This window comes from Benincasa hispida, chromosome 1 (assembly GCF_009727055.1).
Source record: "Benincasa hispida cultivar B227 chromosome 1, ASM972705v1, whole genome shotgun sequence".
In the NCBI taxonomy this organism is placed as follows: Eukaryota; Viridiplantae; Streptophyta; class Magnoliopsida; order Cucurbitales; family Cucurbitaceae; genus Benincasa; species Benincasa hispida.
Window position 1 is genome coordinate 53,742,711 of NC_052349.1, and position 10,203 is coordinate 53,752,913.

Here is a 10,203-nt window from a genome sequence, read left to right on the forward strand (position 1 = left end):
ACTTCAGTTCAATGCTTAAAGGCAGTAGTTTAAAAATAGGACAACGTTGCAATGCTACCCTGAGGCGTCGCAATATTACGGACACTCACGGAAAAATCAAACTTTCGCGCGCACGCCTTGTTGCAACCAAGTGTCACACCACGGCTGCAACACTACCCTAATGCCTGAGGGCTGCTTTCGACAAGAAAGTTGCACTGTTCGCTTTAGCGTTGTAATGCTACAACCTAGATATAAAAGCTAATTTTCAATTTTTGGACAAAGAAGAGACCATAAATTCTAGAAAAATTTAGAATACCTAGAGAATTGTTGCCTAACTTTCACCATTCTTTCCATTCTTTTTGTATACTTGATTCTTTCATTTTAATTTCATTGGATTGATTTAAGAATTCAATATTATACAAGGCTATGTAAGTCCTATTTCTTGGAAATTTGTCAATTAGGTTAATTCTTGATAATTCTTGTATTTTTTCCATGAAATTTTTGCAATTATTGGTTGGTTCTTGCATGAAAACTTCAATAAAAATTAATTGTGATGAATTGATGAATAGGAACTCTTAATTTTTTATTAGTAATTTCTACTAGGCTACTTTGCATAATAGTATATTAGGTTGCCAAAATTAGGTTTTTCTTGCATTGTGTAAAGACTTTTTCTGAGTTCTTGCATGTTTAATCTAGTTTAGAATCATCCAATTAATTGGTCTTTAAGAATAAGCTCTCCAGCTTAAGGAACATTGCAACAAAGAACCCTTGAATCTAATGCAAATTAGGACAAAAACATGACAATTGTTGTCAACAAAGTGTTTTTGACTAGTTTAGAGTTAATTGGGATTCAATTTCTTGATTAACTACTTGGGCTATTGGGCATTGCTTGATACGTTGTGGAATTGTGTTAAATTCATAATTTGTTTGAATTTAGTGATAGAACTATACCTATTGATTAAATTTCTCAAGATTCTTTCCATACAAGTATATTTTTTTGCTCGATTTTTGTGTGTCTCCAAAACAATAAAGATTTTCAAATTACTTTCTTTTACAAACAAACCCACATTTTTCCAAGAATTTGTTGTTTTATTTAATTGTTCAAATAGTCCTTTAAGGTTCGACCCTAGACTTACCATTTCTACTAATTGGTATAAGGAGTGGGTTCGGTGATTACAAATTTATTTTTTTAGGTTTGGGTTTTATTAACAATGTCAATATCTTGCCTAACAGAAAGTCTACCTGGATACAGATGAGGCTGCCTAACACTATATGCCCACACGCCTCGCCTATTGCCCAGGCGCAGGCCACTCACCGCTCACCACCCATGCCCACACACCATCACCCCGTCCCCACGTGCTCCTCGCTTGACGTAGCACGCAAGGAGGCGCCCACATTGCTTGCACGCGGATCATCCATACCTCACGCACCTTTGCTCGACACCACACGTGTGTAATAAAGCATTCAGCTCCACATGTCGTGCGCCTTACCATGCACCCAGCTGACACTGCATGCGTTCTTGTGTGCCAGTAGCAGACGCTTGTGCATGAGGCCACCTACCCATCGTGCCACTGCCTTAGCTGGGTGCCAAACACCTAGTTTTGCATAGTTTGGGGTTGGTAAGTGAAGTGTAGGGCCAAGGAGGTAACTTGAGGATATTCTAGTCCTATATAAAATAAATTTAGATGTAGAGCTAATTTTGGAATAATTTAGGACAGATTGAAAGTTGGAGAAGTCGGGGGACCAGGAGAGGACTGGGAGGCTTAGAGGAAAAAAGAATCCTTGCTAGGTAACTGTGAATGGTCTATTTTCAAATATTTTGGTTAATATTATATACATGTATGGTATTATATATATTTGTATGGTTTGGAAGTCTGGCATGGTTTTTTTTTTTTTTTTATGTGAGTTCCTTGGATTTGATTAGGAATCACTTATTTTCAAAGGGTTGAATTTGAGATTTAGATAAATACATTTTATCTATGGTTTGCATAAAATTTCCATATAAAATTTTTTTTTAAAGAATAGTTAGTTTGGATTGAAAATCTCTGGTTTTGGTAGGAAACCCTAAAGGTTACTGTAATTTGATAAAAATGGATTTCAAATCACTAGAAACTGAATGAGATATCCTGGTTGTGTTAGCGTATCTCGAGCGTGTCTAACGAGATAATGTCTACATGTGCACATAAGATGGGTTGTGTTATGATTGAAAATCTCGAGCGTGTTCGAGCGTGTATAGAACTGTTTTTCGAAAATTGGATGTGTTTTAATTTGAATTTATTCTGGGATGTGTTGTATGAAAATTATGATCATGCCAATAACATGATTTATTTGTCGATGCTCGTGTTTTGGGATTAATTCAATATTTCGATATTCTGGTATTTTCTATATTTAAATTGGTTTCATAAATTTTTTAAAAACAAAAACCCTATGTTGATACTAAAATGTCACTCAATGGGCGTTTGTAACGACCGAATCCTTACATATTATGGTCCGACCGCTACGACATGCATACTTAGACTTTTCTATCATGAGATGAGTTTTGATAAAAATTTCAAAAGAACATATCTAAAATTTTATTAATTAGGTAGAAAGTTGTATAAAAAGTTTATTTTACAAAACATCAGGATCCATAAAACATTAGCGTAGTAATACAATATGCATATATGCCTATAATAGTGAGTTTGATGGTTGGCCCTTTGAGCGACGTCCAATTATGTCACCTACGTCGTGTCCTTACCTACAAAGTCTGTAAAATAGGATGAGTATATAATATACCTAGTAAGTAGTTCTCACTTAAGGTAGTGACCAAATGCACAGTCACATGCAACCTATCATAAAAACATATGATCGGGACCCAAAACATAAACTTATAATAACATGAGGTGGTCGGTTATACTTCCAACGTAAGTTCCTCCGCCCTGATAGAAATATGAGGACTTAAGCGAAAACTAACCCATCTGATGATTAGCGGGTCATGCAGTCAGTAGGGCCAGAGTCGCATCCCACATAAACCATTAGCTTAAACGTAAGGTTGGACTAGAGGGGTACAACCATACATACCCTGCTAGTCCCTAGCATAAACATAACATAAGATTGGGCCTAGAGGGGTGTAACCATATATGCCCTGTTAGCTCTGGAAGCATAACCTATACCTAATTAAAATTTAATATTATTTTATCGTCGTGAACAAACATAATGTATTGGGTCCCTTGTCGAAAAACGTGTTTTAAACATGTAATACAACATAACAATAATGCAACATAACAAAGGTACACTACCATAAAACACTTAAAGAAAAGGTGAGATAAACTACTTATCTCGACCGCGCTTCTAATTATTCCTTCTGATTTGGTCCTATAGATTTTATAAAGAACACTTATGATTAAATCCAGTTTTAAGACTATTTGATTAAGGAATTTGATGAACGTAACTTATTTATTTACAAAATTATGACTGTTAAATATTGAAAGTATTAGTGTAATTATGTTGAATTATTTAATGATGATGATGATGATGATGATGATGATGATAAAAATAATAATATTATTACTAATATAATAAGAATTGTAATAGTATTATAATAATAATAATAATAACAACAATAAGAATAGTGATAATGACAATAATCATAATAATAATAGTAGTAGTACTAGTAGTTGTATACTAATACTAATAATAATAATAATAATAATAATAATAATAATAATAATAATAATAATAATAAGAATAATAATAGAAATAATAAGAATAATACTAATAACAACGATAATAGTAATAATAGTAGTAATAGCAGTAATAGTGAAATGATAATAACAATAATAGTAGTAGTCGTAGTCGTAGTCGTAGTAATAATAATCATAATAATAATAATAATAATAATATTAATAGGAGGAGGAGGAGGAGAAGGAGGAGAAGAAGAAGGAGAAGAAGAAGAAGAAGATAGTAGTAGTAATAATAATAGTGATAGTAATTATAATATATTATTGATAATAGTAATAATAATATTATTATTTGTTTTGATAGTAATAGTACTAATAATATTAGCTATAGTGATATTAATAGTATATAACATAATAATAGTAATTGTAAAGAAATTTCATACATTTTGTTCGTTATTCTTTTGATGTTTGTAATCTATAGAGAAACTTTATTACCTTGATAATATTGTTGATTTATTTTATTTTTCATGATTGAAGTTTTATAAAAGAAAAGAAAAGAAAAGAAATTCTTAAATGTTAAAGAAGAAGAGACTTATTTAAATTCACCAACTTCCCCAAAAATAACTTGCTTTAACCTTTATTTATTTAATTAATTGTTTTTTTGTACTTAAATCTCAACCCATCTCTCCTATTTATAGGATGTTCCACCGCCTTTCTTTCTTTATTTTATTTTTATTTTTTTCTCCAAACCGCCTCTCCTATTCTTATCTTTTTTTTTCCAAACCGACTTTCTCTCTCTCTTTTTTTTTAATATTTATCTCTCTCTCTTACTAACCAATTTATCTATTTATTTATTTATTTATTATTATTATATTTATTTATTTATTTTTATTTTCTTATTATCTCTCTTCTAACCAACTCAACACAAATCAATTTTTATTATTTATTGTTATTGTTATTATTATCTTAACTTATCTAGATATTTCTCAAATGTTCTTAGTTATTTTATCTATTTATTTTATTCTTAAACTTATTAGATTTTTCTACTTAAAAAAATCATCCTATATCATCATTATTTCTTAGAAATTTTATTACTTTGTTATTTGTTTAATTATCAAACTAATGTATTGTGTGTTTTTCTTATTATTTATGTACCACTTTTAATCTTAACGTATGAAATTTTAAAATTGATATTCTCCAACTAGGCTTAGAATTAATTTTAAAATTAAAACTTATAATTTCCCGTAATATTTATATACATACTTGGTTGTTACAGCTTTCCAGCTCATGCTTTCTAAATGTTTTATTTCTTCCCCCGTCCTCCCCTCCCCTAGGTAGCAAAAGGAAAAGAGTTTTGAGGTGTTGCTTGAGGTCAAGGTCAACAACGCTACATGATTATTTCTTTGTCTTAACTATTTGAGGGTTTTAAGTGGGATGTTTGTAAGTATAAATTGTATAAACGTTAGAATTTGTTGTAATAAATTATTTTAAAGTTAAGTAGTCTTCTGGATTTTATCACTTATGAGCAAAACAGGTCAAGACGGGCAGTAAGTACCACAGAAGGGTGGTATTTGCTGTCTTCACAACTCCTCTTAGGTGAAAGAGATAAGCCTCAGAAAAGGTGTGACACGAAGCTTCAAGGAAGTGAAAAGATGAAAATGCCCTGAGGTGGCGTAGTGCAACCATACTTCGTGCCACGCACTACATCCAAAGGCATAATGCACCCAAAGGCGTGAGCACCATGATGCTCAAAATTTTGGAGGAAGAAAATTCCACACACGCGAGCAATCAAATGGTGAGTGCACTGCATGGGGCTCTGCTACACGTAAGGTCGGTGCGGCAAAGGGTCTCAGCCCCGCGGCGCTCTGCGGATTTTATAAATAGTTTCTTCAAATGTTTTAGGGTTTACATATGGGATTTCAATGGAGGTTGAAGTCTCTCCCAAAATTCTTCCTCTTCTTCATATTTATTACCTCTTCGCTTAGGATTTTTTTATTTTATTTTCGGTTGTAACTTATCGATTAGAGCTCTCCTCTTCTGTTTGTCTATAGATCGATGAGGTAAGGATTTTTATCTAGTTAGGGAGCAAAAACCTTTGTAATTTCTTGAGATTTTTATGGTTGGACTAAATGTATATTAGTGTATGTTTCTTTGAATCTATTTCAATTTCTAAGTACATGTTTATATGTGGCTATCCCTCGTAGATGTGTGTTGCCCTTGAATGTCTAGCTATAGTCACCTAAGTAGCAATTGGTTAATCATATATTTTATGGCTAACCTCTAATGCATGCTTTAACTACATTCAAAGAGAAAATTGATTAATTGGTTAGACTATCCAATTGGATGATCACATTATGGGACTTTCACCCTTAATATGCATATTTTAAATTCTATATAACCACTATCAAACCCAGTAGACATAGGGACATGTAATTTAATTAGGGTTTTGCTTAAGACTTTAATTGATAGTTAGTGTTTGTTTAACCCAAACGATTTGACTGTTTGTAGCATTGGTGAATTTGAATCGAGTAACTCGTTGTGCACGCATGAATTAAATGCATGTTTAATGAATAGAAATCGATGATCGAAATTGCATAGAAACCTCACTTTCTCTCTGAGCTAGATAAATCCTATCCTAGGTTACATTTACCTATTGTTTTAAGCTTTAGTTGGTCAATTGGCTTAATGAAAAAGTCATGCTAGTGTTTCTCTACGGATCTACCCGGACTTACCACTGTTACTATGCCACTTAGTAAGGATTATAATTCGGTGTTATAAATTGTATTTGATTAGTAGAGGTTTGCAGGCAGCAGTAAATCTCTGACTATCACTTTCCTTTTCTTTGAGCTTAATTATTTCAAGAGGTGGATACTTCTTTTCTTTTCTCTAAGTCTCATATTACAAACTAACATGCAAAGTCATGTATGCATTTTCGTGAATTCTAAACAATATGAACAAAGAGTTACCTAAAGCTTATCACAGGAAGTTATCATCACATTATATGTAGCACAATCAACATATCATTAATTCAACAATAAAGTCCAAGCTTAGGTGCTCAAAGACTTGCCAAATATGCATATAAAACCATCATCCCCAACCTAAAGCGATACATTGTCCCCAATGTATCTCTAATGAAAGCCCAATAAAAAGAAAAGACAAAGGCATAGAAAAACCTCCCTGAGCTTTTTCGTTCACGGTCTTTAAGGTGTGGTAAAGGGCTCGCCACTTCAAAATGATCTCTTCTTTTTCTAGAGTGACCTACAAAGAAAAAGAAGAAGCTAAATTAGAAAGAAATAAAGAAAGCAGTAAATTTGTTCACTTGGCTCCCTCCAAGAAGGGCAAATTTTATCGTTGGTTACTCGTTGTTCCTGTCATCTGTCAAGATATGAAGCAATTATTGTATTTATTTGGCCTCTTCTTATTTGAGTTGATGTAACACTCAACACTCTGAAGAAACTCCATCTTCTGAAGGGCGATAATTAGGTCGGATTTGGAATTTTTTAATATTTCTAAAAAAAGGAAAAAAGAAATAATCAAAAGACTCAAGGGATTCAAACAGTCCAAAGTAGAAAAAGACTCGATAAACTCTTGAGAGTAATAAGAAAATTCAAATATATACGAAATACCAAAGGCTAGACTAGGGCGAGATCTTTCAACCTCTAACTCTATCATTTAGGCTTAGGTTCTTCTTTTGCCTTATCTATTGGCCTCCATGGCACAAGATCCATGTCATCTTCCTCGTCACCGAAGTACATTACCTCATTATGGGTGCCTCGGCAGTCTCAAGGTGATAAAGCTGTAGTAGGGATTCCTCTAGCCTCCTAATTGAGTCAGTAATTTGAGCGATCTGATCATTCAAATGGTGTATCTCAACTCTAATCTCCATCACAAACTGAAGATTGTCCTATTGGATTCTAAAGTTCTTATGCTGCATAGAGAGATTATTGTTATGTAATTTTCTAACTAAATCCTCTATAGACGTACCTTAGTTGGCCTCCTGAACAAACTCTAACAGCTTGGGAATGATGGGATAATCATAGTACTATGATGGTGCATTGAAATTATTATAGTCATAGGAGTGAGCGGTCTATCCAAGATTGGTGCAAGGCTTAGACTCCCAATGACTAGAATGACCCCTCAAGGCATGGCTTTCTAACATCGGGCTCTCATGTAGTTGTCCTTCAACCAATAGTCGAATAGAAGAAACAAGTTCACCAACCATACATCCGAGCTCAGAAAATTTCCTAGCTTCTTCTTCTTCTTGTTCGACATTTTGCTTTGTGCACCACGCCATGAATAACCTAACATAAGAAAAGAAAACAAATCAAAAACAAAAGAAAGCTCTAACTAGAAAATTAACTTAACAAACACAAACTAGTTTCCTCAGCAGTGGTGTCAATTTGATAATAGGGATTTACTATCACCTACAAACCCCTAATCAAATGAATTTATAATATACTGAACGCTACTACTATTACTACAATGGCATAGTAATAGTGAAAAGTTCAAGTCGATCTGTAGCGAAGCACTAGTATAAGTTTTTGTTGAGTTAATTCTCTAATTAAGGTAAATAGAGGCTTTATGTGAATAGATTGCTGCATGAATTTAAAAGTAGGAAACCAAAGTGCAGTAGGTAAATGTAGCCTAGGATAGGAAATTCTATTTTCAAGAGCAAGAGGGAATCCTATGCACTTTTGATCATTGATTCCTATTGATTAAACTTGCATTCAATTCATGCATGCACAATGACTTACTTAACCTAACCTAACGCAACAACACTACAGGCAGCTAAATTGTTCAATTAAACCAAAAAAATGTCCTAACCATTAATTAAAGCCTAAGTCCTAATTAAACTACATGCCTTAAATCCTATGAGGTTCGATCAATGCCCGTCTAAGACTAAGAATATGCGCATTAAACTTTATGATTCCATTATGTGTTTAATTAATTACTTAGCCCAATCAATTAACCAATCTTATCAATAGCTATAAAATAATTCAACTATTTGCTACTTAGGTGATTGAGCTAGATGAAGGATGAGACAACATGCAAGCTACAAATCGATTAATGAGGGTGACACATCTCTATGAAATGATAGACATTTCGTGAGCATATATCTAGAAGTTTACGAAGATTCAAAGAAAGCACAAATCAAAATACATTCAATTTATCAACAAAAAATCTCAAGAAATAACATACGTTTTTGCTCTCAGAACTAAAGAATATTTCGTACCTCAACATCTCATGACAAGAGGACGAGGTAAGCTCCAAATTCTTGATTACAACGCAAAAGAAAGTAAAAATCTAATCTACAAATGCTAGAAAGATAGAGAGAGAAGAGAGGTTTGAGGTAACTTCGGCCTCCATCAGCACCACCATGAAAAACCATAAAAGAGAGAGATTATTTTCAAATGGGGCAGTGCCAGGGCGCTAGGCATCCTTGTCGAAGCATAGAGGGGGAGCAGGTAGCGTAGCATTACGCCCTACCCTACGCTACGTGCGTACATCCGCTTGATGAACCTCAAAGCTTCGTGGCATTGTCGCATTTCCTAGCATTATGGAATTTCCAAGCATGAGACCACTATGCCAACTCCACAAGGGCAAAATGGTCATTTCATCTCTTTTGAAGCTCCGGGTGCTCGATAGCACTCAAAAAAGCTTTAAATCAACCCTGAATGGCACGTAATACTCTGATATGCATGATTTACTCATGAACCTACAAAATATATATTTAAACACTTTAAACCCGATAAGTAGGCGAGATTAGAGATATAAAAATGGCTTTTTTTTAGAGCTATTAGTTGGAGCTCGTACGAGCACATTTTACTGCCTTTCTTCTAAGTGATTTTGTTGATCGAAAATTTCCAACAATTGAGTGATGTTTCGATCTACCCCCCTCATCTTTGCTTCAAGATCCTTAAACTTCTCCTCGATCAGTTGCTCAACGTCGAGGAGCCTCAACTTCATGAGTTCTCCATCTTGGTTCATGCTCTTGTCTACGACTCATCTTATATATTACGAAGGGTATGGAATGCTTCATTGAGGTCAACCTCTTGCTGATGAGCTTTGATGCTCTTCACCAAAATATCTTCTACATATACGTCCACGTTCTTTCCCATGAGAGGAGCAAACATATAATTTACTACTGTCTTGCATATAATGCTCATTGTTATATGGAAATAAATGATTGAAACACATGATTTCTCTTTAAAACCCCAAGTATAAATTTTGAACGAGTGATTTACTTAGTGAGGACCAAGGTTGACTTTAGGGATTTTTATGTCAAATGAACCATTTAATGGTGTTTTACTTTAAGCTTAGTAGATTAAAACACATATACAAGTAATAGTTGAGTTGTTTAAGCTATCAATTGAAGTGAAAAATTCTAATACAGATAGTGAATGTACTTGAAGGTCACGACTCAAATGAAAACAAAAGTGTTGAGTTGAAGAAGAAGATTAAATAGAGAAATAGTGCTTAAATGAATACCACTATTTCATTAAACATGCACAAGAACTTCAGTTCGGATCCCTAATCACAACAACATTCTCAATATCTTGATAAG

The 10,203-nt window shown here is 33.6% G+C and overlaps 1 long non-coding RNA gene across 1 annotated transcript; it reads left to right on the plus strand.

The window, feature by feature from the left end:
* The first annotated feature begins 1,683 nt into the window (after positions 1–1,683).
* LOC120068392 lies at positions 1,684–5,782 on the plus strand. The gene is made up of 2 exons (XR_005479195.1): positions 1,684–1,768; positions 4,973–5,782. It is a non-coding gene; the product is annotated as an uncharacterized LOC120068392 (long non-coding RNA).
* Positions 5,783–10,203: the final 4,421 nt, after the last annotated feature.